Source organism: Passer domesticus, chromosome 3, assembly GCF_036417665.1.
Source record: "Passer domesticus isolate bPasDom1 chromosome 3, bPasDom1.hap1, whole genome shotgun sequence".
NCBI classification, from domain to species: domain Eukaryota; kingdom Metazoa; phylum Chordata; class Aves; order Passeriformes; family Passeridae; genus Passer; species Passer domesticus.
This window is the reverse complement of record NC_087476.1, coordinates 26,761,281-26,787,691: the sequence shown is the minus strand read 5'-3', so window position 1 is coordinate 26,787,691 and position 26,411 is coordinate 26,761,281. Positions and strand designations below refer to the sequence as shown.

The following is a 26,411-nucleotide window of genomic DNA, read 5'->3' as shown; positions in this document are numbered from 1 at the left end:
TCTGTATCTTGCTTTTACTGCATTGCTTAGAATAGTTTCTCTGTACACAGGACTCTGTTTCTGTCTGGGGTTTTGGGATATTTCTAACATACAGGTTTCATCAAAAGTTTATCTTCTCTTCGCATGTTTGATCTTTACATTTGCTAAAATATGGATAGTTTTCCAGGCTTAACTTTCATGCATTGCACCAAAGGTTGCAGTTATTCTTTTATATTATTTTCTCTGCATGCTTTTAATTTGTCTCTCATTTAACACTGAGATAAAGGACTTTTGCTTTGTAAAAGTGATTTGCTATGGTGAACTTCTCCTGTTTCTATTTTAATCTTTGTTGATCTGGATTTATACTGACCTCTCTTAGAGAAATTATTTTGTCTAACCTGTTTTTTCTTTTTCATTAGGATTTAAATGATTGTTTCAGCTAGATCCCTGAGTGAGGTTTTTTTATTTTGTTTGTTTGGTTTTGGGGGTTTTTTTGTGTGTAGGTTTCCTCTTTGGGATTATTTCTGTTTTATTTTTGTTGTGTTGCTGTTTTCTTGGTGACCTACTTGCTGTCATTATGTTGAGACTCAGTCTTTTTGGCTATGCACTTTTTAAAAGGCTGTTTCTAGAAATCTGCCTGCTTGAACAGCATACAAATAAAACAACAGTTCTTCCTGCAAAATTTGCCACAGCATCTATTACTTTTGGTCTTTTTCTGTGTTGGCTTTAGCTCTGGTATTGAAATGAATATGTAGTTTTCTATCAACTCTAAGATATTGAATACTGCAGTTTCTAGTGTATTCCAATTCTAGTTGAAGCATCAAGCTGTGACTTTCCTTAGACACTGTTTTTGTAAATATGGCACTTTCTTACGAGGTTAATCTATTCCTAATTAATTAAGCCCTTGTACAAGTAAGCCATTGGCAAAAGAAAGTTGAAAATACATTCCATTCACATTCCTAACTCCATTCACGTCTCTGGATTTACCATCAAGGACATACTTATATGGCTGATTTTAGCTGGCAACAGTTAAAAATGCTATAAAGTCTGAGGCCATGTAGGACAGACAAAAATTTCTAACCTTCAAAGTCAAGTGATGCTAAAACAAATTGTGCAGTAAAAATGTCCTTTAGAGGTGAAATGGCAAGAAATGATAAATTGTTATGTGTTCTGCTGTTCATTTATGTGATTTCATAGCCTGTAGTGAGAGTGAATCCCTTCTCCATTACTGTATTGATAATTTATTTTTCCTGATGGTCAGCAGCTGAAAGACTATGTTGCAGAACAGTAAGGGACATTATCTCTTCAGTGTCTCTTTAGCTCACACAGGAGTTGCAAACATGCAAGGCAGGTCATACAGTGAGAAAAACTGTAAATGTAAAGTACTCTCAGGAGTGATTAATAACAATTACAAGGAAAAACAATTTTGGCACTCAGAAATAAGTCCTTTTCTATCCAGAGTCTGTAGAACTTGTCATTAACTACAGACTTATCGTGCTGCAGAAGCAAAATCCACTGTTCTAAAAACTACAGGCATATGCACAAGCATAAAAATGTGAGTAAGGTTGAGAAACCAAGCACTGAAAAGGTTGTAAGTGCCAAAATGAAAAATGCATCTACAGTCTTTATTTGGCATCACAATGCTTATGTATTATGACACAGAAGCACATATTTAAAATATTACCTAATTCATTACAGCTGACAGTGCATACTATTGAAATTCTTCTCTGAATCATTGCCTTTCTCACAGATTTTTCTATGAGATGTATCACTTGCATCTGGAAGCACCACAAAATGCATTGATTTATTACTTTATGCCATGTGAAATGATGGAATATTTTACCCTTATCTGATGTGAAGGAAGCTGAAATATGGAGAGGTTAAGGTCAAAAGGATCCATTAATTTCATGTATCTAACCAAGAAGACTGAGGCCTCATTTTTCAAATAAGGTAGTATTTTTAGTAAGCCATATGTCTAGAGCAGAGGTTCCTCTAACAAGTGTTACAGTGTGAGTGCTTAATACTTAAAAAAAACAGGTTATATGGTTGCAGTTTTCACTTCTTGTCCCAGGCAGAACAGCTGAGACAGCCAGGAAAATGAAAAAAAAAAAAAAAATCTAAATGTGTACTTGTGTTAAATCATTCACTTTGTGAATATGATATAGGAACAGGTTACTCATCACTACAAGTCTTGTATAGCTTAAATGTGTTCAGTGAGTATGGAATTTCTAAGGATTTTGACTTCTCTTTCGCAAGTCTCTCTGGGTATGTGTCAGTGGGACTTTAAAGTTTATAATGTGGCCATTTAAGATGGTATTTCACAAGGACAGGTTCAGCCTGTCATAAAGGAAGAGAGAAAGACAGGAAGTGTGAGATTGGGCTAAAATATTGGCAAGAAAATACCTCAGATTATTACTATTATTATTATTATTATTATTATTATTATTATTATTATTATTATTATTTAGAAAACCATCTGGATTTCCTTATTTCCTTCTTGCAAATAACCAAAGTATTATTGCTATTTTTTCTAAAAGCTTTCAGACTCAGGCAGATTTTTAGTATGGAAACTGTCATCCTAAACACATTTGTTTAAACACATTTTAACTGGCAAGTTAAAGTTATCTGATCCAACTTCTACTGGAAAGTATTGGCTATGGCTATCTCAGCTACTTGCCCTCCCTCTAATTCTAGGACTTCACTCTGCCTCAAATTACATCAGTACAAGTCCAAAATACTTTAATTTCTGCAAAAGAACATCAGTGCAAATATGATAGCAAATAATAAAAATAATGTCAAATAAAAAAAATTTATAATTTCTGAAAACAAGAGATCTGAATTAACCCATGAAGAATGAGTATCACAGAATATCTCTGGTTGTCCTTTGCGTTTGTCTCCCATTCCTTTAAACTAATTTCTTAGAGAAGTTGCAAAATAGGATCCATGTTACTGAAGCGGTTGCATTGTTGCTGGAGAGGAGTGGTAGCATTTACATTATTTTTCTACATTATAACAAGAACTAATTTCATTAAAATGAAAAGGTGTTCAAATATCCAGTTTACTATGGCTGAAATACTTCTCAGACGTGTCGATTTTCATAAATCTTCAGCAGAATTTAATAGTATGATGAATTTCTGGCAGGGCTCTCTAATTATTACTAGTGATCACACTTGAGTTCTTGAAATTTAAAGGGTTGTTTCAACAGAATTTAATTGGGGGAAAAAAAATCTACTTTCTTTTCACTCTGCATGAAAATGAAAGTGATCTGAAAAGCTGTCAGCAAATGGGATTGTTTTCCATATGATCTCAATAACTAACTTTCCAGTAGAGTTACTAAGTACAGTAGGTACTGCACTTCATCTTTATTAGCTGAGGCATGGCTGTGAAATCCACTTCTGTTACACTCCCTGAAGTGTTGTTTCATAACCTATGTGTTTCAGATGTCAGCTCTGCTGCTCCTCTTGGGATTCTTCCATCAAGAGAATGCATGTTCTGTCCGAGCTATACTGGCATTTTCTAAAGCCATCCTCCAATTTGCTTGCCCAAGACCCACAGAGGATTGAGAAAAACAACATGGGAAGTTTTTCAAACTGCTCTGTGAGTAGTTTCAAATAAACTCTTCTTTCTTCAAATAAACTCTTCTTTCTTCATTGTAACTTAGGGTAAGGTGAAAATGCCTGTTCAACCAACTGTTCCATAAAAATCTCTTTTACTGCCCGGGAGAAGGAGTACTGCTGCTGTGTAGCAATCATGAATGAGGCAAAGCTTGGCTGGGAAGAGGGGTTTTCTTCTCTGGATTTCCAAACTCAGTGGTATTCTGGTTCCTTTCTGAATTACACACTGCTAATTTCTCATTCTCCTTTAAATAACTGTCTGACATGTAGTTATTCTAAACATACTGTCAAAGGCTTTAAAATAGAAGATACAACATTTAGAAAAAATTTGTTCTTTCCACAAAAAGATATGATTGTCTGTCTCCAAATTTACTTCGGGAATAAATTTCAAAGATCATGTGTTCATAATGCTTTGGCATAGAAAATTAATTGTTCTTCAAATATGCTATGATTTAAGAAATGTCTTGGGTTTAATTAGATGGCTTTATTTACAAGTGCACTGTTCTCTGTCTGTCATGGTGAGACACTGGAAATACTGGGACTGAATCCGTAACTCTGCAGGACAAATTCTGCTGAAAGTACATGGAATTTACCCTTAGCAATAGCAAAACTGTTCCAAATTTGGTAAGACATTGACATTTTCTTGATTTTTATACTTTTATCTTCTTTTCAAAAAAAAAAAAAAAGTGCTGCCATATGACCTGTGCAGAAAAAGACGACTCAAAGGCATTAATTTATGGGTAGAAATTAATAACCACTCTATTTTATTGGAATAAATACAGAAATTAATCATAAGCCAGCTGCTTTTTGGAAAGTAAGAGTTCAGTCATTTGGGGCCTTTATCTGTTTTTATGACAGACTTCCATTTCATATTCATAGTCTTGTTTTTGAAATTATAATATATATCCACAGACACACATACCTGCCCATCCTTCCATATGGCTCTATGTCTATTCATTGTGTACATATATAACCAGATGCTTTGATACATGTTCTAAAATGCATAACATTATTTTTTGAACTCCATAAACTAAGTGAAATACTGTATGATTCTCTGTCATCAATTTTTAAAATTGTATGACTGTATTCAACTTTAAAAAGTCCTTCCTTGCACCATCAGAGTGCTTTGTTTCTTAAATATTAATAAAAACCATAAAGAAATAGTGTAAGTTAAATTGATATTTTTCTTAAAGAACTAAAAAAAGGAAAGCTGAAAGATAAGGTTTTGAAGACATCACTGGGAAAGAGAACAGGAGGAGGAAAAGAAGAGAAATGAGAAATTTTAGTCCTGTAAGGCACTGAATAAAAATAAAGATCTGGGCTAGGTTAAAAGAAGAAAAAAAAATGAGAGGAAGTTAAAATCATCTGTCCTGAACTCATTCTGTCAGTCAGAGGTAGGAAATACCACCTTCAGAAATCTGAATGCACTTTATCCATTCACTTGTCAATCACAGAAGAATTTTAGTACACTGATTCCAAAGCCTTATTTACACCATTGTAGGAGTTACTGAGTGAGGATTAGAGAAATAGGAGACTCATTTGGAAATACAATTTTAGGAGGAGGTTAAATGAGATAAAAAATAGAATGAGAAAAATTGAAAAGATAAACTAAATATAGCAAAATAAGAAAACTAAAAGAAGGGAAAGAGAATCTTGCAGTAAAGTGTTTTCTACATCAACACAGACTGTCATGTTTGCTATTTTCCTGGAACAAACTTTTGTCCAAAATGACGAGTTGATGCCCATGAGTAACAAGTGCTGGATGCTCTAATTCTTCTTTAGATAATGAAAATGATCTTGATACCTGGGAGTCAGGCTGATTGACTCATAGTCATGGCATGACTTGCTTGACCCACCTTACTCCTAGTTGGAAGCATTAATGAGCAACAGGCAAACATTTTCAAGCTTGAATACTCACTTAAGTCCTAAAACTAAATTTAAATCTGAAATAAATAATCAGGGGCAGTCTGCATTGGTGGAATTAACACTTCTGAGCGGCTTCCTTCAAAGGTGCTTCTTTCACTGTGTGCATGGTTTCTGAGAATTTAAACTTGAAAATGTTGGCTTGATTCCTCAGAATATTTCTGTGCCATCTGTAAATTTTCCAGCTTCTTATTTTGCATTGTCCATCTGTTTAGACTCAGCATCTCTCATAGGTCCTGAACACAGTGTGTTATCCTAGAAAGTGAGGCAAGCCATTATTTATGTGTTGAACTCAGAACCTTGCAACTTTTAAGGCATGAATTTTCCCCACAGTCCCTGCAAGGTGGGCAGATAATGGCTCTCTCCATTAAATGAGGCAGTAATGTCTAATACCAAAAAGTACTTAATGTAAAAATCTTTCACTCAGGTAAAACAACTTCTTCAGCTTTGCAGAGACATAATCCTGCAATTCATGTACTGTGTGAACTTCTGCCACTGACCCGCTTCTGCCCCTTGCAGGGACTGGATAACTGGACAACACTGCATAGCTTTCACCTACACTGAAAACTATCTCCTGCAGGATTGCCAAACCAGGCATCTTTTCAGCTGTCTTTTTTTTGGGGACCAATTTAGAGGATGCTTTTATACCATTTCCAATGAATGATAGAAAGACTTTTACAGTGTGTGGTAGTGGATATTTTAATTTCCTCACAAAAGCAATGTTGGGGTTTTTTTCCACTTATGTGGGAGGTAAAAAAAAATAAATTTCATTTTAATATATCAGGATCTGAGGCAATTTTCCCCTTTTCTGTGAGACCACCTTAATCAACAGAATATGGGCTAGGTTTAGGAGAGAAAAAGACACATTTGAACAGTTTCAGATTATCAAATAATTATTTATTTGTTGAAAAATAAAAGACAACAGAGCAGTTTTAAAGTGGGTTATAAGGGAGTTAGGCTTAGATTTCAGTTTTAGTATATATTTTATATTTTTAAATTTGAAAAATAAAGACTTTGAGCTTGGCAAAATGGTACAAACCAGTAAAATCAGTTTATGGATAAAAGCTACATATGAAAAAAAAATCATCTATTTCAAAATCACAGTAGGCAGATATGTATCAAAACAGGAAAAGAATCACTTCAAACTTTAGGCCTAGGACAATTCTTCTTGAGGGTAATTTACGTAGTGACTTTTGGCATTTTTGGCAAAATTAAATGGCAACGGGTTAAGCCAAATCTGTTACTGCAATCAAGAAAGAAAAGAGTTTCATGTTCTGCCACTCCTCTTTCATTTTCCATAGATGTTTTTTACATCATGCCTCTCCTGACAAACATGAAAAAACAATTATTATCAAAATTCATGTGTGCATTATATCATGGTCAGAATATACGTGGACTAGGAGAACTCTTTCTTTATCACCTCTAGCATGCATTTCCCTTGTACTTAGACATCTGCTTCATGGTGTAAATGAAAATATATAAATCTTTACTAAAATTGTGCAGAAATACCCAACACTATAGCACTATAATCAGCAAAGAAGGTGTAGAAACATAGAATAGTTGGGGTTAGAGGGGACCTCGAAAAGTCGCCTGGTTCCAACCCTTCTTCAGTGAGCAGGGACACCTTTAACCAGATTAGGTTGCTCACATCTGTATCCATGTTCAGCTTTGTCAAAGGTGTGTGGATGGAAGGATGCCAAGCTTTTTGGAAAACTCCACAGGTTCCAGCTCCAGTTAAAGGGATGAAAGGGGATGCCTCTTCAGGAGGAAGCACTCCCATTCCTCCTGCACTGCAAGTGCAGTATTCTTTCCTTGGCTTCATACCACAGCCACTGTGAGGGAGCAAAGCAGATTGTTCTTCCTGAAGCTCTCTGTAGTGACCAGATCAAGGCAAACATAAATACAATCAAAATGAAGTTTTGAAGGGTACTTGTGTGTAACAGCAAGAAGAATTATCAGAACTTGAAAACTGGCTGAATGGCAGGTCCCCAAGGGTTGGCACAGGGTCTATTTGGATGCAATTCTCTGACATCTGCTCTAGGATGACCCTTCTAGACCAGGGAGGCTGGACCTGATGATCCACTGTGGTCCCTTCTGACTTGGCCCATTCTGTGATTTTGGATTTATTCTAAAATCAACTATTGTTTAAGATGGGTAAATAAGATTCAAAAAACAACATTTTGCAAGCTACAAGACTTGTTAGAATTTATCTGCATACTGAATTATATGAGATTTTGGACTGTACAATAAACACCACACACAAAGAAACATAGAAATGTAAGTTAAGGTACAGCATAGGTACAGCAAAAACTGGCTAATAAAACCCCAAAGTTTGATTTCTACGTGTACTCTCACAACTGTATAGTCATAGTGAGCTTACAAGCAAGAGTGGCATGAAAGAAAGAAAAGATTTAATCACATTCTTGTGAAAAAGGAAGTATTTAATTCAGCGCTTAAACTATCAGCAGCCAAATGCGGATGAATTTACTTTATCATTAAATATGAATGTTGCTATGTGCCTAAACAAAAGATTTCAGATATCATTGTTGTCAGGACTTTGAAGAACAGGTGTTTACTCTCACTATAAAAAGTTAAATGCAATCCATTCTATTTCAATGGAAATACCTGAACATTTTTCCATGGCATGTTATCTCTGAAAAATGGAAAATTTATGTGAGCTAAACAGCAAATAATTGCTCCAGATACGCTGAATTTCACCTTACATAATCTGTACATTGTTAATCCTTCAGGAAGTATTAACCCAGGCAACGTTAACCTTCTTGTATTAAGCATAAATAACACCAAAGAACTAGAGCAGTTATGAATATGTCAATTTTTAAAAGTGTGAAAAAATTCAACTGCACAAAATGAAACATGAATTCAAGAAATACATAATTTTAGCATAAATTAAGGATATTTCATGCTGTTACTTGAACAAAGTAGTAAAAAATACCAACTGGTCACATAAAAAATGTTGTCTACACTGTAAAATAGAGAGACATTAATAAAAAAAAAATTGCTAAATTGTGATTTAGAGACACATGCAAAGAAAGATGACATCTAGAACAAAACAGTGATACTGGGCTAGATATTAAGATCCTTCCACTTAGATTTTTCATGTTTAGATGCATATAGACATGCCTATGGCCCCATTATTGTCAATGGAAGTGTAATCAACACAGTTGGAGTCAAAAGAGCAATTTAGTTCACCTCAGAGCAGACATTAAGGCTATGGCCTTACTAGCAAATAAAACAGTTCCACAGCATAGATACCTGTAACAGTTAAATTTAGGTGTTTGATGTCATAGTATGGTCACATCCTTTTTCTCTTCAGCTTTGTAGGAAATTTATGGAGAAAACTACTTGTGAGAACTTAGAGAAAATTATTTAAACCCCCTGATTTCAGTCAACCCTAGATTTTCAGTCAGCCCTAGATTTTTTATGAGTGAGTACTCATACCCACATAAAAGCACAAATGTGTTTGTCTAAGTGGTCTGGCAAGGATCATCTGTGGTTTATAGCAATGGGGACAGATACAGTTGTTGTTTCCTCACTACTTCTTTTCCTTTCTTACTTACTGGTGATATCAAATGGGTTCTTTGGACTGCTTCTCACTACCATTTCAAAATCAAACATTATTTCAGGGTGATTCTTCTGTTTCAGAATTTAATTTCTCTTTTCATAATTCTTAGACAATGGGTTGCCCATTGTATGTTTCCTTATTTGAGCTATCTTAAGCTTACCGACTGCCTTGCTTTTAGAATAACAGGAATGATATATACAACAAGATGTTATCTTTATTGCCATTCTTCTGTTATCAACCACAGACCTTCTGATCTTGGCAAAACCACATTCCTCAGTCATTCTCAGTTTGGTTGCTGTCAGTTTTGTCCTTTGCCATCAACACGAGACATTGTTTTAGCTCTTGCTTTATTGTTTCTTATGGAATCATAGAATAGTTTTAGTTTGAAGGGGCCTTTCAAGGCCATCTAGTCTCACCCCCTGAAGAGACATTTTCAGCTAGGTCAGGTTGCTCAGAGCCTTGTCCAATCTGCCCTTGAACATTTCCAGGGATGGGGAAGTATTCAAGAGAAGACTGGATGGGGCTCTGAATACTGTGTTGCCCACCTCTCTGGGCAGCACAGTTTGTTACTCAACACAGTTTGTTAGTCAGGGGAAAACTCTCAAATTGGTGTATGAAAATAGATGTAAAAGCAAAAGCTCTTTCTCAGATTATACTTTTCAGGAAGTGGTAATAAAAATTAATCTTGTGTTCCATTAACACAAAGCAGTCTGTGTTTTCTATCAGGTGTAATTTGAACATGAATTTATAAAAAAGGTTTGAGAACATAGGATTTATTTGATTTTAGACATAGATATGAAGTTTAATGATAAGAACAGTTATACTTTATTGTGCAGAGCCAGATTATCTGGTAGAGCAGATTAGGACCCATTTCAATATGTGCTTGCAAGGTCAGGTCATGAAGGCTCCCTGCTTGCATTGGAAAAATCATGTATTATGATTTTGTGCTAGTTTATCTTGTGTATTTCGTGTGATCATTCTTGTCTTGTGTCTAACTGTGTCCCAGTCAAAACCAACACACTAATCTTCTATTCACTTTCCACAAATCTGTGATATCCAGCATGTCTCATATGCTTTTTGCTTCAGAGCTCAGCTGCTGCCCCAAGAGGCAGCTGCCCTGGAAGCTGAGTCTACCAGATGCAGCGACTGCTTCTGTCTGACTTCCCACCTGGGCTGGAGTGAGAACATAAACATTGCCCTGGAAGGGCTTTTGCAGGTAAGTACCAGCCTCTGAATCTGTTCTGAGCTCAGTGGGACACTTAGAGAAAGGAAAGTGTGCAGTCCAGACCTACTGTCTGGCTGAGACATTCATCACCATCTGTGTTGGTCCCATTCTCATTCCACTCAATTTCTGAGTTTTTAAAGAGAAAAATGGGTGTTAGTTATACTGGAATGACTGTGAGTTGATGCAGAAGTTTTAAATGAGGATAGTGACATTCCCATGTATCACATGCTAAGGAAGAAAGAGTGACTGCTAGAAATTTTTTACCTGAGCCTCTGTTAGGTATGGGAAAATTGATTTCATTTCCTGCCATGCTCTGCTGTGAGCTTAGGTGTGTCTTTCTCCTTGGTATCCTGGAGTACCTAAGGCCATGGTGAACCGTAGCACAGCAAGGGAGGCAAGTGGCCTGGTAAGGGTAAGAAAACACCCATTTGCTTAATCCAAGAGAAGACTAGATCCATTTGTCTAATAGTGTATCAAAATATGATATTGCGAGGACAGGCAAGCATCCAGGCAAGAAATAGTATCATCTGGAATATGGTGTCACTGGAAAAGCAAAGTTTTGCAAAGTGTACTACTATGATTGGTAATAGGTTTCTTTCAGCTAGATGTCCTTCTGCAAGGAGGGGGTTATTATTCCCTGGAGATTAACTGATTCTGCTGGGGAGGAAAATTTACAGAGATGATAGGATAGGTCAAGTGACTGTTTGAACAAGCTTGGTACCTGCACATGAAGGAAAGACTATGTTCAATCTGTGAAATCAGTCATTGAGTGGCTGTAATGTGACAAGGACATTGATATACGTGATATATGTGGTCTTTGTGTGGATAGGACACAGTTCCAGAGGCAAAATGGGACCTGGGGTAGGATCATAGTGATCACTTCATAATTATATCTCTTGAGGCAGAATAGATTTTAAATCCAACCCATAAGATGTCCCTGTTTGCAGAACACCCAGAGCCCCGTTGTGTGCCCATAAATTGGAAAAAAGTTAGAAGCTAAAGCACATATAGATTGAGACCCTTGCATACTCATGGAGGAGAAACAACAGTACTGCTCACCTGAGCTAGCTGTAGAGTTCCCTATTGACACTGAAGTTAATTTTCCTTGGTTTCAGCTGTAGTAAATAGCCTTACACATTAGAGGATGGTTGTGCGCTCTTCAGAAAAGCTGTTAAAAAAACCCAGAAACAAGGCCACCATCCCCAGAAAGAATGAAGGCATTTTCATATAATCTGGAAGATTTGATTTGATTTGCTGCAAACCTTTAAATGCCCTTTCTTTGCTGACATCATGAGGTGTCCATGGTTGTCCTTCAAAGAAAGTGTGAAGCAAACAGCATAAGTCAGTAACAGCTTCAAACATTCATTTAATCCTCCTCTGCACTCATGGTGTCAAACTTAAGAGCACTGAGTTAGTAGCCTGAATACAGCTTTAATACCTCACAAGAGATGCAGATAAAAGGTATCCACAGAAGTGTGTAATTCCATTAGACTGGCCCTGTATCTCAGAACTTATGCTATTCTGCTCTCAGGCAACTGTTGTGGTTTGCCTGATCCAGTAGTCCCTAGGCAAGTAGTCCCTTGTTTAGAGGAAGATGTTTCAGGTGAGGTATCAGCATCTGAAAGACACCAATGTGCAGTTATTTCTTGTTTACTATCTACTCAGGATGTAAGGTTACATTTATCAGAATGCATTTATTAGCAGATTATCAAAATATTTGCTGTAGACCAGCTTTGCCAATGAAGTATTTAATGTCTAATAAACTCTGACATTCCCAACAGGTTATTATTGCAAAAAAACTCAGTGTTAAAAACCTAACAGGAAAAAAATGAGAGGCAGCATACTTGCCTTACTTCTTTGCTTAGGAACTGGGTTTCAAAGAGTTTGCACAAGCAATCATTACATGGCAAAGACAAAGTGTAGCCACAGTACAAGCAGAAACACCTCTGTGAGTATATACAATATTAAATGATTCATTTCTGTGCCTCTCAAGACATAGAAGATACAGCAGGATAGAAATACAAAACTGATGAACAAGCTTATTTCAGACCAATGGGGAAGGTTCAAGACAAAAGTGTAATGGAAAGTGATGTGTTCATATCGTTAGAGAGAATAAGAAATAGGATTGAAATATGTTATTTCCTATTTTATAGATACATCAGCCTACCAAAAATTTGCATAACAAAATTAACACCTTTTGCAGATGCACTTCAGTTCTAAGTAACAAGTAATAGCAAAACTAGTAAAACAAATGAATTAAGAAAATATGTTCAAGACATTTAGTGGTATGCTGGTCTTGCAACTTTGTGCAAAGTAAGCAGTTATCTCCTGAGAGGACAGAAATGGATAGCTGGAGTGAAAACCTCTTACAATATTTCAGCTAAATCAATCTATTTCTTTGAGTGCAGAAGTGTTAAGTGGCATTTGTGTCAATCTAAACCTCAGAAATCTATCAATGTGCAAACATTACAAATGAAAACATTATTTTCTCTCATTTATTTGTTTGCTTTTGTTGTAAGAAAGCTGTAATTTTAAAAGATTTAATTTGTAGTCTGTCTGATTGTGTAGCAGGCTATTGAAATTAAGTATCATTAGCTTAGAATTTGCCCTGTGGAACTGATGAATGCAGTCATTTATCGACGATTAGCTGCTTGCTGCTGTCTTTCAAATGCTGATCACCATGAAATCCAACCCCCATGCCATGTCTGTGCAAGCAGTTCCTGCCATCCTCCCACTGCTGTCTATTCTTCTGGACCTCAGATTTCATAGCCCCATTTCAGCAGTAAGTAAAAATTTGACATTGATGCCAAACTTGCAGCGATCTGGTGCCTAAATTACAACGATGCTGTGCAGTAAGCACAAACTGGCAGAAAGGATCCTAGTCACGTCTCAGACTATCTGGAATTTAACAAGAATCAAGAGATTGTCTCCTCCCAACAAAATTTTTCTAAACTATTTTTAAACAGTCTTATTTATTCTGTTCTCTTGGAATCTTGTAGGTATGGATTTCAGTGTTGAAACCATCTAAACTTGATCTATCTAACATCCCTTCTGTGTCTCTATCTGGTTTATCATCTGTGGTATCTGAATAGCTAGTGATGGTTTCTACAGAGCAAAATACACCTCAGAATCCATGTCCTGCAATCTGCCTGTCTTTCAAGCAAGACTATTGAACAACATTGATGAAAAACAATTATATTCCACAAAATAATTATTGCCATACTTAGATTTCTCACAATAGCCAAGGAGAAAGCACACTTTCTCCTTGAAACAATGAGAAAATGAAAACAATGCAGAAAAATAAAAAGGAGTTACGCAGCATGGACAAAATAAATTGTTGATTATTAGCAAGAAGTCTCAGTAGTACTCTTTTCTGGACTAGTTATGTGGCCTCACCTTGAGTACTGTGTGCAGTTTTGGTTGCTGCAGTATAAGAAAATTGTTAACTATTAGAGAACATCCGAAGGTGGTGACCTCTGACAGGACCCAAGGGAATGGCTTGAAGTTGTGTCAGGAAAAATTTAAGTCAGATACTAGAAAAAGGTTCTTCACCCAGGGGGTGGTTGGGCACTGGAGCAGCTCCCCAGGGCAGTGGTCACAGCACCAGCCTGACAGAGTTCAGGAAGTGTTTGGACAATACTCTGAGGCACAAGGTGTGAGTCTTGGGGATGGTGCTCTCCAGGGCCGGGAGTTGGACTCAGTGATCCTTGTGGGTCTCTTCTATCTAATATTCTGTGATTCTATGATTGGTTTTCAATAGTTTCTAAGCTCTTCACATTGTTTAGGAGGCATCCTGTAAACTAAGCATTAGTAATAAAGCTGTGAAAGAATTCCATTTCTTTTTCCTTTTCCTGCCTTGGCTATCACCTTCCCTTAGCTATTCAACAGCACAATGCCTTCTTATCTTAGGAAATCACATACTAAAAGAATAGGCAAAACTCCAGTTCAGCCTCATCACTCAAAGTAATGAAGTCTGCTAATATGGGCTCCACTCATATTCCCTCCACTAATACCTATCTTGTCACTTGCTATGCTCTAGATTGGAGCTCTTCCATGGAAAGGAGAAATTGTCTGAAATTTTCATTCCCTACACTACTTAAAATTAGACAAGGGCTCCAGGCATGAGAACTGATTAGGTGCAGGGAATAATCCTGAATAGTATCAATAATTTTTGGAAAATTACTCTTCTGTTACATTACAAAGGGGTTACAGAAGCTCATCCTAAGATCTTGCATAAAAGATTGCCAGTGCCAACCTTACACACAAGGTTGTGAGTGCAGGCCTTGTGATGTACCCCAATCCACGTGCCCTGCTAACGAAGAGGGCTGAAGTATACTGAACTCATGGGCTTTTCATTCAGAGTTTTATTGTGAGTATGATTCCATCCAAAAACCATCTCATTTCTGGGAATCAGACTGACCCTATCATACAAATCAGCCATCAAATGACAAAAGCTTCTACTCAGTTCCAGAGTTGAGACAACATCAAACTAGTGATTTCATCACTAGCTTGCAACCACCATCCAATCTCTATCTAGCCACTAATAAAAAGTCTAACCATGAGTTTAAAAAAAAATCTGTTTTAGAATATGAATGAAGTTCATACATCTAACAAAACAAGAGTTGAATTCTTGTGTTGAAGTATAAGAACAACTTTGTTAGATCTATTTATCTTACTGATCTGTCTCTGACAGTGGCTACTAGTAGATATTTTGAGAAAGACAAGGGCGTACTTAGTTTTTCCCATGGTTATAAGTTTGACCAGTCTGACTTTGGGGCTTTCAGAATGGAGATCTTACATTAATTCATCCATTAATTTTGTCTAATTTCTTTTTGAGCCTGTTTATATTTCTGGCATCCACAACCTTCTATAGCAATGAGTATTACAGTTTTATCATGTGTCACATGAAAAGATACTTCCTTTTGTTCTGAACCAGCTGTCTGGTAATTTCATTGTGTTCCACCTTGTCTTTATGTTATGGGAAATAATAAATAGTTATTCCCTATTCACCCTCTCTATGCCTTTAACAGTTTCTGTATACTTCTCTCGAATTTCTTTTTTTTTTTTTCTTTCATAGTTATCTCCAATTTCCCCATTTTTTGCCATGAATTTTAGTTTATTTAATTCCAAATCTCCAATTACATTTATTTTCTGATTTTACTGTGGCTCTTTGGGGTAGGATCACAGTACCTTGTTTCCATTTGATTCTTTACTGGTTTCATAATAGTTCTTGATATTCTATTTTTGGCTTTGATCATGTCTTAACATTGAAAATACATTTTCAGAGAACTTTACATAAGATCTTCTTCCAGAATCACCTTCCTCATGATCATTTGAAGTCTAGTATTTATAAGTTTAAGTTTGTGACCTTATGGTTTGTTCCCCTTCAATGGTAGTTATGGATTTGCTTTCATGAATGATGAATTTTATTTGCCCCTCTATCATGCATATGTAGGAGCATATAGGGCCATTCTGAAATTTGTCCTTGTTATTTCCAGTGCTGATTCTTGTAATTAATTTTGTTCCATTTGGAGATTTTTCCTCACTTTTTTTTTCTTAACCAGATCATTTAAGAATATGTTTAATATCATATGTCTAAACACAGATACCTGAGGGACTCTTCTGGCACCTTCTTTATGAAAAACCTGCCATTTCTTTCTAGTACTAGCTGATTGTTCTTTGACTAGCTACCATGAGAGGAATTTCCTTCTTCCTCTCTTGATACTGAACTTTTTTAAGAGAGCCTTTGTGACAGAATCTTTTGAAAAATTTCTTGAAAAATATAAATTCTTTGAGGAGATTAAATACTGATTAATTGAGATAATTATTGTTCATTATAATAGAAATAATTTATAGTTCTAGCTTGGGGGTGGAATTCAGCCATGCTTACACTTCTGAAAAGTCCTGACTTGAAACCAGCAAGACTCTAATCTGTCATGGAGAAAAGTTTAAGTAGCAGAAAGCTGGTTTTTGAGTATCTCTAAGCAATGTATTCAGCTGATTGCCTGTTCATGGTTCAGTGGGCTGAGCAACCCTGTAGATGATTAACATGGGAGGATGAAAGATGGGAAATGTACTTTTTAAAATCATGATATAGATAGGAAGTGTCTAGAGATTTACAGTAACTAAAAATTTAGAGGACTTGGATATCACTGTAACCAGAGATAAATATCAGTATGTGCATCACTGCAACTAATATGTCTTGATTATTAACAGAAGTTTCCTAAGATTGATCAGCTTCATAGAAAGCTACCCTAAAAAAGGGGTCTTCAAATTTATGAGAAGCTAGTCTGATTGAGAATCTGATTAACCTCTTCCCATTTTCTTGGGCACCAGAGCTACAGTTTGTGTATTTTATATTCTTGGCTCCACAAGACACTGTGTTTACCCAACAGAGATACTTTTTCTCCTGTAGGCCTCTCTTGATTTATTTTATTGCTCTTTACTTTATGGGGTAGACATACTGGTGCACATTGATAAAAGTATCCCCTTTGTGATCATGGGATAACAAACAAGGAGAAATGACACAAAATGTGAATGTATGTTTTCTGCACATTAACTGCAGGAAATAGGTGCCAAGTGTGTCTTTGCTTCACTGTGCAAAACCAGGAAAAAAGTTTGGAGATCTGTAAGTATTCACATATATTGTTCCCTCAGAAAATTATCCAGAATTCCAGAAGTTTTTACAGTGGAATATTTTCTAACCCAGTTACATGCACAAGCATCTCAGCAGTCAGTCTGCAATAGTTTGCATCTAAAACTGAGTAACATTTGCCCTTGTACTTGTTACTGATATTTTTGGAGTATGCAAGCTGACTTTAGGGATACCTGGTTTCTTAAATATCATCTGACATCCATGACTGTGCTGGCCTGGACTCTGTAGAGCTACTCCTTTGACCTCCTTATATTTATTTCAGTAAATCCCAAGATTTAGACTACACTTTATCCTCCTCCTGCCAAAAGTAACTACAATAGAGCCAAAGGTATTAAAGAGTCCAAAAGCCTTAATTTGCCTGGAATTTTCCTCCTGCTGTGAGAAGCAGTGCTCCCTGCCCTTCAGTCAGGTACAGATGGATAGATGAGACTCACTTAGCCTGTGGGTGACTTGTGGGAATAAAGCCAACACATATAGAAGCACAAGAACAGAAAGTAAGTAAAGGTTCCAACAAAAAATAGTCAGAATTTTTCCATGTCAGATTTCAGGGAATTTATCGTTATTAAATATTTTATTGTTACTCTTTATAACAATTGTTATCTTTTCAGTTTTTGTAGGGCTGATGATACACTATGTCTAAAAGATGTGCAAATCTCAGGAAAGGATAATTTCTATCTGCTCTGCTGCAGTCTGCTTTCAGCCTACTGTGGACAGTGGTAAGAGCAACAAATTATTCTGCTCATTCCTTTTCTGGAAATAAAGCATTCAGAGAATGAAGACCATTTCATCAGCCGTGAAGTCTGAAGACAATAGAGATCTTTATCCCATAGGGTAATAATTAGGTTGTGCTCTGGGAGAAGAGTGACCTGAATTTTGAAGTGCTTCTGTGATGAATGTTGATACTAGAGCATCATAGGTAATATATGTAAAACGCCTCTGGAAAAGTATCAGAGGTGTTGCTCTCTTGTTTGCCCAAAACAGTGCTTATGCCAACTTTGTCATATTCCCTCATGCATTTGTATTTTGTGGCCAAATCACTATGTTCTTCTGTGTACAATGACAACTAGAGCAAGATGGTGGCAAGTACCCTTTTTATTAAGTTAGTCCATTGTTTGGTGCTCAAGGTACAATCCAAAATTATTTGGGCTTGAATTTCCTCAAGCAGTGGATAGTGATGAGATTGCACCTCCATCTTGCTAAAAGAAATGTGGCATCAAATTAATGTTCATGCATAAAATTTAAGGGTTAGATTTGTGTCCTCAGTTTTCATTTGTTTTGGGTAAGTCTTAGCTTTTGATCTCTGGGGATAGATGAACTTAACTACTGGTTTAAGAAAGGAACCAAATGTCCAAAAAAGAGATCAGACTGCCTTAAAAAAAAAATAGTTCCTTTTGGCTGACTTTAGACAACTTCTTTTTAGCATTCGTTTGTGTTGGGGATGATTCCATTTTCCCTACTTCTACCTTTTTCTATAGGCTATTTACAAATTAAGGGTATCTAGCAGACCAGATATTTATATATCTGGTATATAAAAATACATATATTATATAAAATAAATATATATAAATATATATTTTATATATTATCTTCTGTAAATGTTAAAGATTTGTGACTATTATATATTTCCTCCCGCAAATTTGCAGATCTGTACAATTTGAGAGTATCTCAGAGATATCTGTGTTCCCAGTTCATCTCAGAAGAGCAGAGTAGCTCCTGTAAAACTCACATTTCTTGGCTGCTTCTCTTCAGAAACAGCAGACCTGTATATTTCCATTAATTTCCATTATTGCAAGACACTACCTTAGCCAGTCAGCAGTGGGGACATTTAATAATGCCAGGTCAGATCCCAGGGCAATCAAGAAAATATTTTTCTTTTAAATGCAGTGCCAGGAATTCTTATTACTAGAAAATTTTTTCATGGAAAAGAAATAAAACAATCATGCAAGCTAAATTTTATACTGAGCTGAAACAGTGTTCCAGAAATATCACTGAAAATAAACATCCAAAGGGGGTTTCTGACAACTAGGTATGATTCTCAACTGAATAATTAAACCAAAATGTTGCAGGTTCATTTTGCTGCCTTTTGTTAACATACAATTTGACTTCCTTTGTCTTTTCTTTTCCCTTTTTCCCCACAACTAACTGTATTTAATGTACTGTATTTATTATAATGCCTTGTGCTATGTTTAAAGAACTTCTGCTGAGATAAAAAAATTACTTTCTATTTTATATTGCACAGCACCAGCAGCATAGACCTTAACTGAAACATCTATAAGGGATAGATAATAATAGTTTAATACATGGCAAGATAAGATATTATGTCCAGTGTTGATATATCCAGTACTAAGATATAGAATAATCATTTAGAAGGTTTTCAAGATCGATGAAATGTAATATCAGATAAAACTTTCTACTGTCAAACTTGTAAGATATTTTTGATAACACTGATATGGGTATAGCCCTGGGACTGAATTTTTTTTACTTGTAAGAAAACTGCAATAAAAAAGACTTGTAATAAGTGTTGCTGCTGCTGCATGGTGAGACGTGTCAGGGCCTGAGAGCATGAGTTGACTTTAATGGCTCCAATGAGCCTTTCCTGGGACCCCCACCTTTCCCCCAGGACCCCTGCCCTTTATTTCTCCTGAGCCTGAGCTGTGGAGCAGGTGTTCCTGTCTCCTGGATGGAACTTAGACCTCTGCTGTAGGTGGCTGGTGTCCTGGATGGACCCCAGTGCTCCTGGCTGAGCACCCTGGGTGGCCTCTGGGCTGGTGCATCTCGTGCTGTGGCTGTTGAGGGTCCCTGCTCCACGGGGCTTTGTTCTACTCATGGTGCTCCCTATGCTGGGGCCACCCCCAGCTCCCAGGTGACCTCTCTGTGTTGGCTGTGTCCCAATGCATCTCACCACAGGTTTCAGGTCTGTTTGCAGCTTGGCAGCTGGAATTGGTAATTTCAAGGGGAAATTTTTGCCAGAATTGAGAAAAAAAAAGAAAAAAGAAAAAGAAAAAGAAAAAGAAAAAGAAAAAGAAAAAGAAAAAGAAAAAGAAAAAGAAAAAGAAAAAGAAAAAAAAAGAAAAAGAAAAAGAAAAAGAAAAAGAAAAAGAAAAAGAAAAAGAAAAAGAAAAAGAAAAAGAAAAAGAAAAAGAAGCCCTGCAGAAAAAGAAAAAAAAAATGCAGCCCTGCAGAAAAATGAAGCCAACAGTGGGCATATTTTATTCACAGAATGCTTAAATGCCACTTTCTATTGACTAATTCTTTGCTCTGCATAATCGAATACTGTCATGTTGAAACATTAGATTAAAAAAATATATATTTCCACCTGAAAGGAAAAAAAGTAATAAAAAAGTGTAATAAAATGAGTCAAGCAGTGTTCTGTAGAGCTCAGTATATGCTGTCCAGGGATGTGGCTATGGCAGAAGCTTTTATAAAAGCAGTTCAATATTCAGGTCTGGATGATGAGGAATGCTGCTCTAAAGTAATTTCTTTGACCAGCAGAAACAGTGCTGTTTCTTCAGCACTGTTTTGCTTTTCTCTAATCCATTTCTGTGTCAGTAACTCTGGCTGCTTTGTTCTGCCATAAACCCTGGAGTGCACTGTGCCTGATGGGGTCATGTGTGTACAGGTCACTTAGAAAGTGATACCCCAACTTTGCACCACTGCTTAATTCCTGGAAGGAAAGATCCTTGCACCATATACTGTCACAGCCCATGAATATGACCACATGTGGTCCCATTTGCTTTAATAAACCAAGAAAAAAATAATTAGAAAACTTTTGGGTATGGGAGATGCAGAAAGGTACTCAAAACACATTCTAGTACAAATCTTTTGCCTGCAGAAAGTTCAGACTCTTTGGATGAGGAAGTCAAATTACATGAAAGGCATCAACCAGGCTGTTCAGAATGTCTCTTCTGAACCTGTCTCAGCTGAAGCCATTAATGGCCCCAAATGTGCTATTTAGTTCTCTGTGACTTGGCTGCCAAAACACTTGTGCATTCAATTTCTAATCTACTTTCAGACAAGACTGACAAAATAGTTCATGACAGAGGTGATACCAGTCCAAGCACTTTTGCCTGAAGTCAACTGGGGATTGCTCACAGGTTGCACCAACAGCCTCCTACAGAGTGACTGACAGACAGACAGACAGATGACCAGCCTGGGACTGACAATATCTTCAACCATCTAAGAAAAGATCACTCCTGTATAATTTGTTAAATTTGTAATGCTACCTTTTCACTGTCATGTACTTTGTGACCTAAACTACAATATGTATGCCTCAGATGTGGCGTAAAATAGTGGAATAAAAATGTACTTTCCTGTGATCCCTAGCAAATTAGGTGGTGATGAGTAATCTGTGCTTTCAGATTCTCACTGAGTTCTGAATTTACAGCTTTTAAGAGATGTGTCAAGCAGAAAATGAGCTACATCGAAGTAGAATATTAAACAACAGTTATCTTGCAATTTGATTTAAGTAAATTTTAACTGCCAATTGCTCATCCTCCAGATTTCTCAGTATTTCTGGTGAAATGTATGAGCCTAACTCCTAATTTAAGATGGCTAGATGGGGAATGTTTTTACCTCCTTTTTCCTTAAGTGTATATAAATACTTGATATGTATAAATACATATCAGATGCTTTTACATACAAAATTAGAATATTTGTCTTTATTGTGTTCCACTTGTGTTTATAAAGAATAATATATCATGACAAATATCAAATCTTCCATACATTTCCCCAATGAAAATTTAATCTGATTTATCACCTGCAGAAGGATTTGGTTAGACTGGGTCAATGTACCAAGACAAACAGAATGAGGTACAATCAGCTCAAGTACTGGTTCCTGCACTTGTGTCAGGACAACCCCAGGCAGCACTGCAGGCTGGGGACAAAGCAGCTGGAAAGCTGCCCAGCAGAAAAGCCCTGGGGTGCTGGTCAACAGCAGCTGAACATGATCCAGTGTATGCCCAGGTGGCCAAAAAGGCCAATGCCATCTTGACCTGTATCAGTGTTACAGTGGACAGAAAAGACCACGCTTGATTTGTTGCCACATCATATTGTTGCTAAATATCTTAGATGGGAGGTTGTTACTTTGCCACTATAGTGGACCCATCACTGAGGAGTCAAGCTCTGGCAATTTTGCATTGTGCTTGTTATGTGAGCCAGAGCTGCTTTTTACCTCTGATTAAAAGTTTGTGTTTTCCTAAGATCTAAAAACTTTTTTCAGCAGGATGAACACTGGGCACAGCTTGGTCATTTACGCTACACTCTGTTTAGAGACTGAAACTTTGTCATGGAGGGACTCACTGCAGGCAGGAATACCACCTTGGAATTTCCCAGCCCTGAGTTGCATTTGAAGAAATACTTGCCATTGTTCAGCAGCTGGGGAATTAGAGCACTTGCCCAAGAAATGCAAGACCTTGGCCATCACCCTTGTTCTGGGAGGTGATGAACCCACATCTTCCTTGTGTCAGAGTTTGGGGAAGCACCAGGCTGGCAGATAATCAACAGTGCAGATGAAGTTGGATCACTATGCCAAAAAGACTGTAAAAAAATCATGGACCCAGGAAGACAAAACCTCATGTAAAATGAGGAAATGTGTATTCCCAATACTGTTTGTGCTTTTTTATCCCATGTCCCTTAAATGGGTGTGGTAGAACTCAGACTGGGAACTGGGAAAACACTGCTGAAGACACATGGGCCCTCGTGTTTTCCCTCCCAGGCTACTGCACACTGTAAGGCACCAAATGTGGACAAACTTGGTGTACATAAGGCATGAGGGTCCTGTTTGTGTTCAGCAGCTGTAATATTGCTTGCAGGTGAGGGAATCTAAGTAGCATGAGAAGTCACTTCTGGTCCAGGCACATTCAGCACCAAAATCCAGATTATAGGATCAATTTTGGCCACCCTGACTCTAATGTGCTTGAATTTTTCTGTAAACTGTTGTATTTCACAAACTATGTGCCATAGTGCTGGGCTTCATGGAACCCCATAGGGAAAGTGTTGTGAAAACAGATGTTAATAATGCAGTTTATTACAGATACTGGCTTATTAAATTGAAGGACATTAAGTAGTGAAATAAATTATTAAGAAAAACAGACAATTCCAGGCATTTTCTTGGGGAGAAATCTAATTTTTTTCTCAGCCACAATCTCAGTAGGGGTGAAATAGGATCCATTTAACACAGTTTAAAATGTAAAACACTGATTTGATCACATTGTATGAGCTGTATTTTCCAACACTGTGTTCAAAAATAAATATTGTGGAGATGTACAAGAAACACGCAAACTTGCTTTGCTTCCATGGGAATATTCAGCACTTTTTTGTGTAAAGAACCAGTTTTATCACCTCAGAAAATTCTTCTAAATCTAGTCACTGTTGTACTGGTGTTGTGTTTGTCCTCATTAGCAAGATGAGTTGCTCCTGCTTAGCATTCAGAACCAACTCCAACAGTTCTGTGAATAGGTAATAATGAAGAGAAGATGTGGGAAAGAAGCTTTCCATCCTTTAAGAGATAGTTTAGATATGAAGAGATTAATAGCTGTCACTGGGGAATCTGAACCAGGAATCAGTCTTCAAAGCCTTCCCAGGTGATAATGGCACAAATAAGCCAAAGCCAGATTATAATAAAAATAAAACAGTCTTGGAATCCACAATTATAATTTTTTTTCTTTTTCGGTTTGGGTTTTCTGTTTGTCAAAAATAAATTAGCTTTGTGCAACTGCATGTGGTGAGGTAATTCTGCATAGATGGTGATTTTTTTGAATCTTCCCTAATAACTGGAAAGTCCTGTCTGACTTCTACTACTCTGATAAAGTGGTAAACATTTCAAAAACAATTAAGCCCCAAGATTTATGCAAATAAATTAACAGTTAGAAGAGAGGAAGTCTGTTAATTAAAGTCTGCAACAGGAATGTATGCTCTATTAGAATGTGCATGAAAAGGGAGCCTGAAGCCTGGAACGAAAAACTCCATTTGAGCAGCACAGTTTGTGAAAAGCAGTGTTTCCTGTGCCTTGTCTGGCCAAAATCAAACAAGTTCAAGGCACAGATTTATAATGAAAGTAGGCTTTATCAACTTCAATGTTCAGGAATATAATTTTTTTTACTTAGTAAATAATTTATTCCTGATATGACTCTGCTTTTGACTGGGTTGGGGAGAAGAAATTCAGTAACACTATGAGAAAGGCCAAGGCATTTCTGAGCCAGTCTAAAGCAGAAAGTCTGGGCAGTCATGTGAAAATAAATTTGTCATGTGATTTATAGTCCAGCAACTAAATCAAATAAGTTTTGATAATATGTATCTGTTATAGTGTCTTTTGTTCCAGACTTTCTTTGGGTTATTTTTAGATGGCTGTTATCTAAACATAAAATATATGAATCCTAATTATCTCGTCTAAAACCTTTCGCTCTCCACGATGCATCATTTACAATGAAAGGCCCCATTGCTCACGCTTCAACTTCTTAACAACTCTGATTGAGGAAAAGCTTTTTCCTGATTGCTAAATCAGAATCTCTGCTAACTGTGCAAGTATGTGTGAGATTGCAAGGACACTGCATAGATGTGTGTATAAATTCAGGCTTCATGAAGGAAAACGTATTAAACTATGGAGCTACTTCAAGTGTTTTTGTCCAAGGACGTCAACGTCAGTGAAGCTGAACCACAAGATTGATCAAAGTGTAGTTTATGACTGTGTCGGTATTGCAAATGTACAAATGAATCCAGAAAATTTTTTCTGTTTTTCTACGATGCTCAGTAAATAAAATTTTCTAAATGTTTCTAGCAAGCAGATTGTATCCTCAGTAGCTACCATTTCAGCTTCAGAATTTTTGCAGTGGGGTTTTCTAAAAGGCTTCACAGAAAAAAAGGTTCATTGTTTGAAGCCAAATTCGACTTTTTGTTAAGACTGATCAAAATAGTTTATACAGATTTTCATAAGCTTTTTGTTCACAGTGTGTATTATGTGCTTTAGTGATCACAGCTGAAAAGCATGATTTTAATAAAGAAGTTGAATAAGCAGATTAAAGTAAGTCACAGGGCCTGCCTCATTCCAATAGTAAACAAAGTAAACTACTTTAATTAAGGCAAGATAGGTAATATATATAGCATGTGTGTTATCATTGTTTGGTTTGCTTATTCCTTTGCAGTAATATTTTAAATGGCCAGTATATCACAGATAAGAAAGATTATTTTTTATTAAGCAGCTGATCTCCTTGATATATTTTTCACAATTTCTTCTGATGAAGTAAGATGAGCTGTTGCTGTAAACTCTAATTCTAATCAACATTCCTCAAACACCCAGGAATCAATAATTTTTTTTACAAGACCCTATCCAGAATGACTGAGCTAATCACTGTGAGTACACCACTTGTGCAAGGACAAATCCATGCTCCTGTAAATGCCTATGCCAACTACAGATTGATTTTATTGACTCAAGTATTCAGCATTAGGGGAAAGAAGTAGTAGGAAAGAGACTGGTAATACCAGTATGGCAGGTGATGTGTGCAATGAGGCACATAAACACAGGGTTGAATGGGTTCCCTGGCTTGGAGCTGAGAGGGAATTTTGCTCAGGGTGTAGTGGCTACAGACTGCAAAGTATTTTGGAGGTTTTCTAGATTTGCTAAAATTGTGCACATATATTTATCCACAATCACATTCCTGCAAGAGCTGAAAGGAAGGTGCTTGGTGACCTCGGTTGCTCTTTGTCCTACTCTGTGGCCTCCAGGATGCTGCTCTTTCTGAGCCGCCTTTGCTACTTGGAAACTTCCAACACGTGAAATATGGGAGAGCATTAGTTGTGGGCACATGATTACTGGCAACTTTGACATTAATCAGCCAGCATTCATACCTTCCAACCAAACACCAATGCCAGCTTGCTGGGGAAAGGACAGTCAGTCTCACTGGGCAATTTCTACGCAAAGGAACTCCACTGTTGGAACCCAGGACATTCCTCTGGCTGCCTTGGAGGACTCGAGACCCTGACAAGGGGCTCAGAGACCTTGGCATGGAGTCAAAGACACCTGTGCCTTTGATTTCAACCCATGGAAAAAATTACCAGCTTTGTACGAAGGTGTACAAGTGATGAGAGTTTAAGTAGAATGATAGTTAATTTGACACAGGGTGAAAAAAGTAGAATTTTGGGGGTTTTAGAATGAGCGTTCAAGAGACAAGATGGAGTAATCTGGGTGTGTTCTGTCCTTCTTCTTGGCCTCTATCTTGTGCTGTGCTGGTGGCACTTTTGTATTGGTTTAGAGTAGAGACAGACTGTCTAACATAGGTGATAGGTATTGGAAAATTATTCTAAATAAAGTACACATAGTTGTTAGTATAAAATGTTAACACCGCCCCAAGGGCAGTCAGTGTGCCATGAACCAACCTGCCAGACATACCTCAGCAGGTCAGAAAAAGAATGTTATAGATAAGGAAAAATAAACAACCT

General features: G+C 37.0%; 1 long non-coding RNA gene across 1 annotated transcript; it reads left to right on the top strand.

The window, feature by feature from the left end:
- The first annotated feature begins 287 nt into the window (after positions 1–287).
- LOC135296213 (uncharacterized) lies at positions 288–23,223 on the top strand. The gene is made up of 4 exons (XR_010358262.1): positions 288–1,929; positions 3,420–3,576; positions 17,588–17,695; positions 22,198–23,223. It is a non-coding gene; the product is annotated as an uncharacterized LOC135296213 (long non-coding RNA).
- The last annotated feature ends 3,188 nt before the right edge of the window (positions 23,224–26,411 follow it).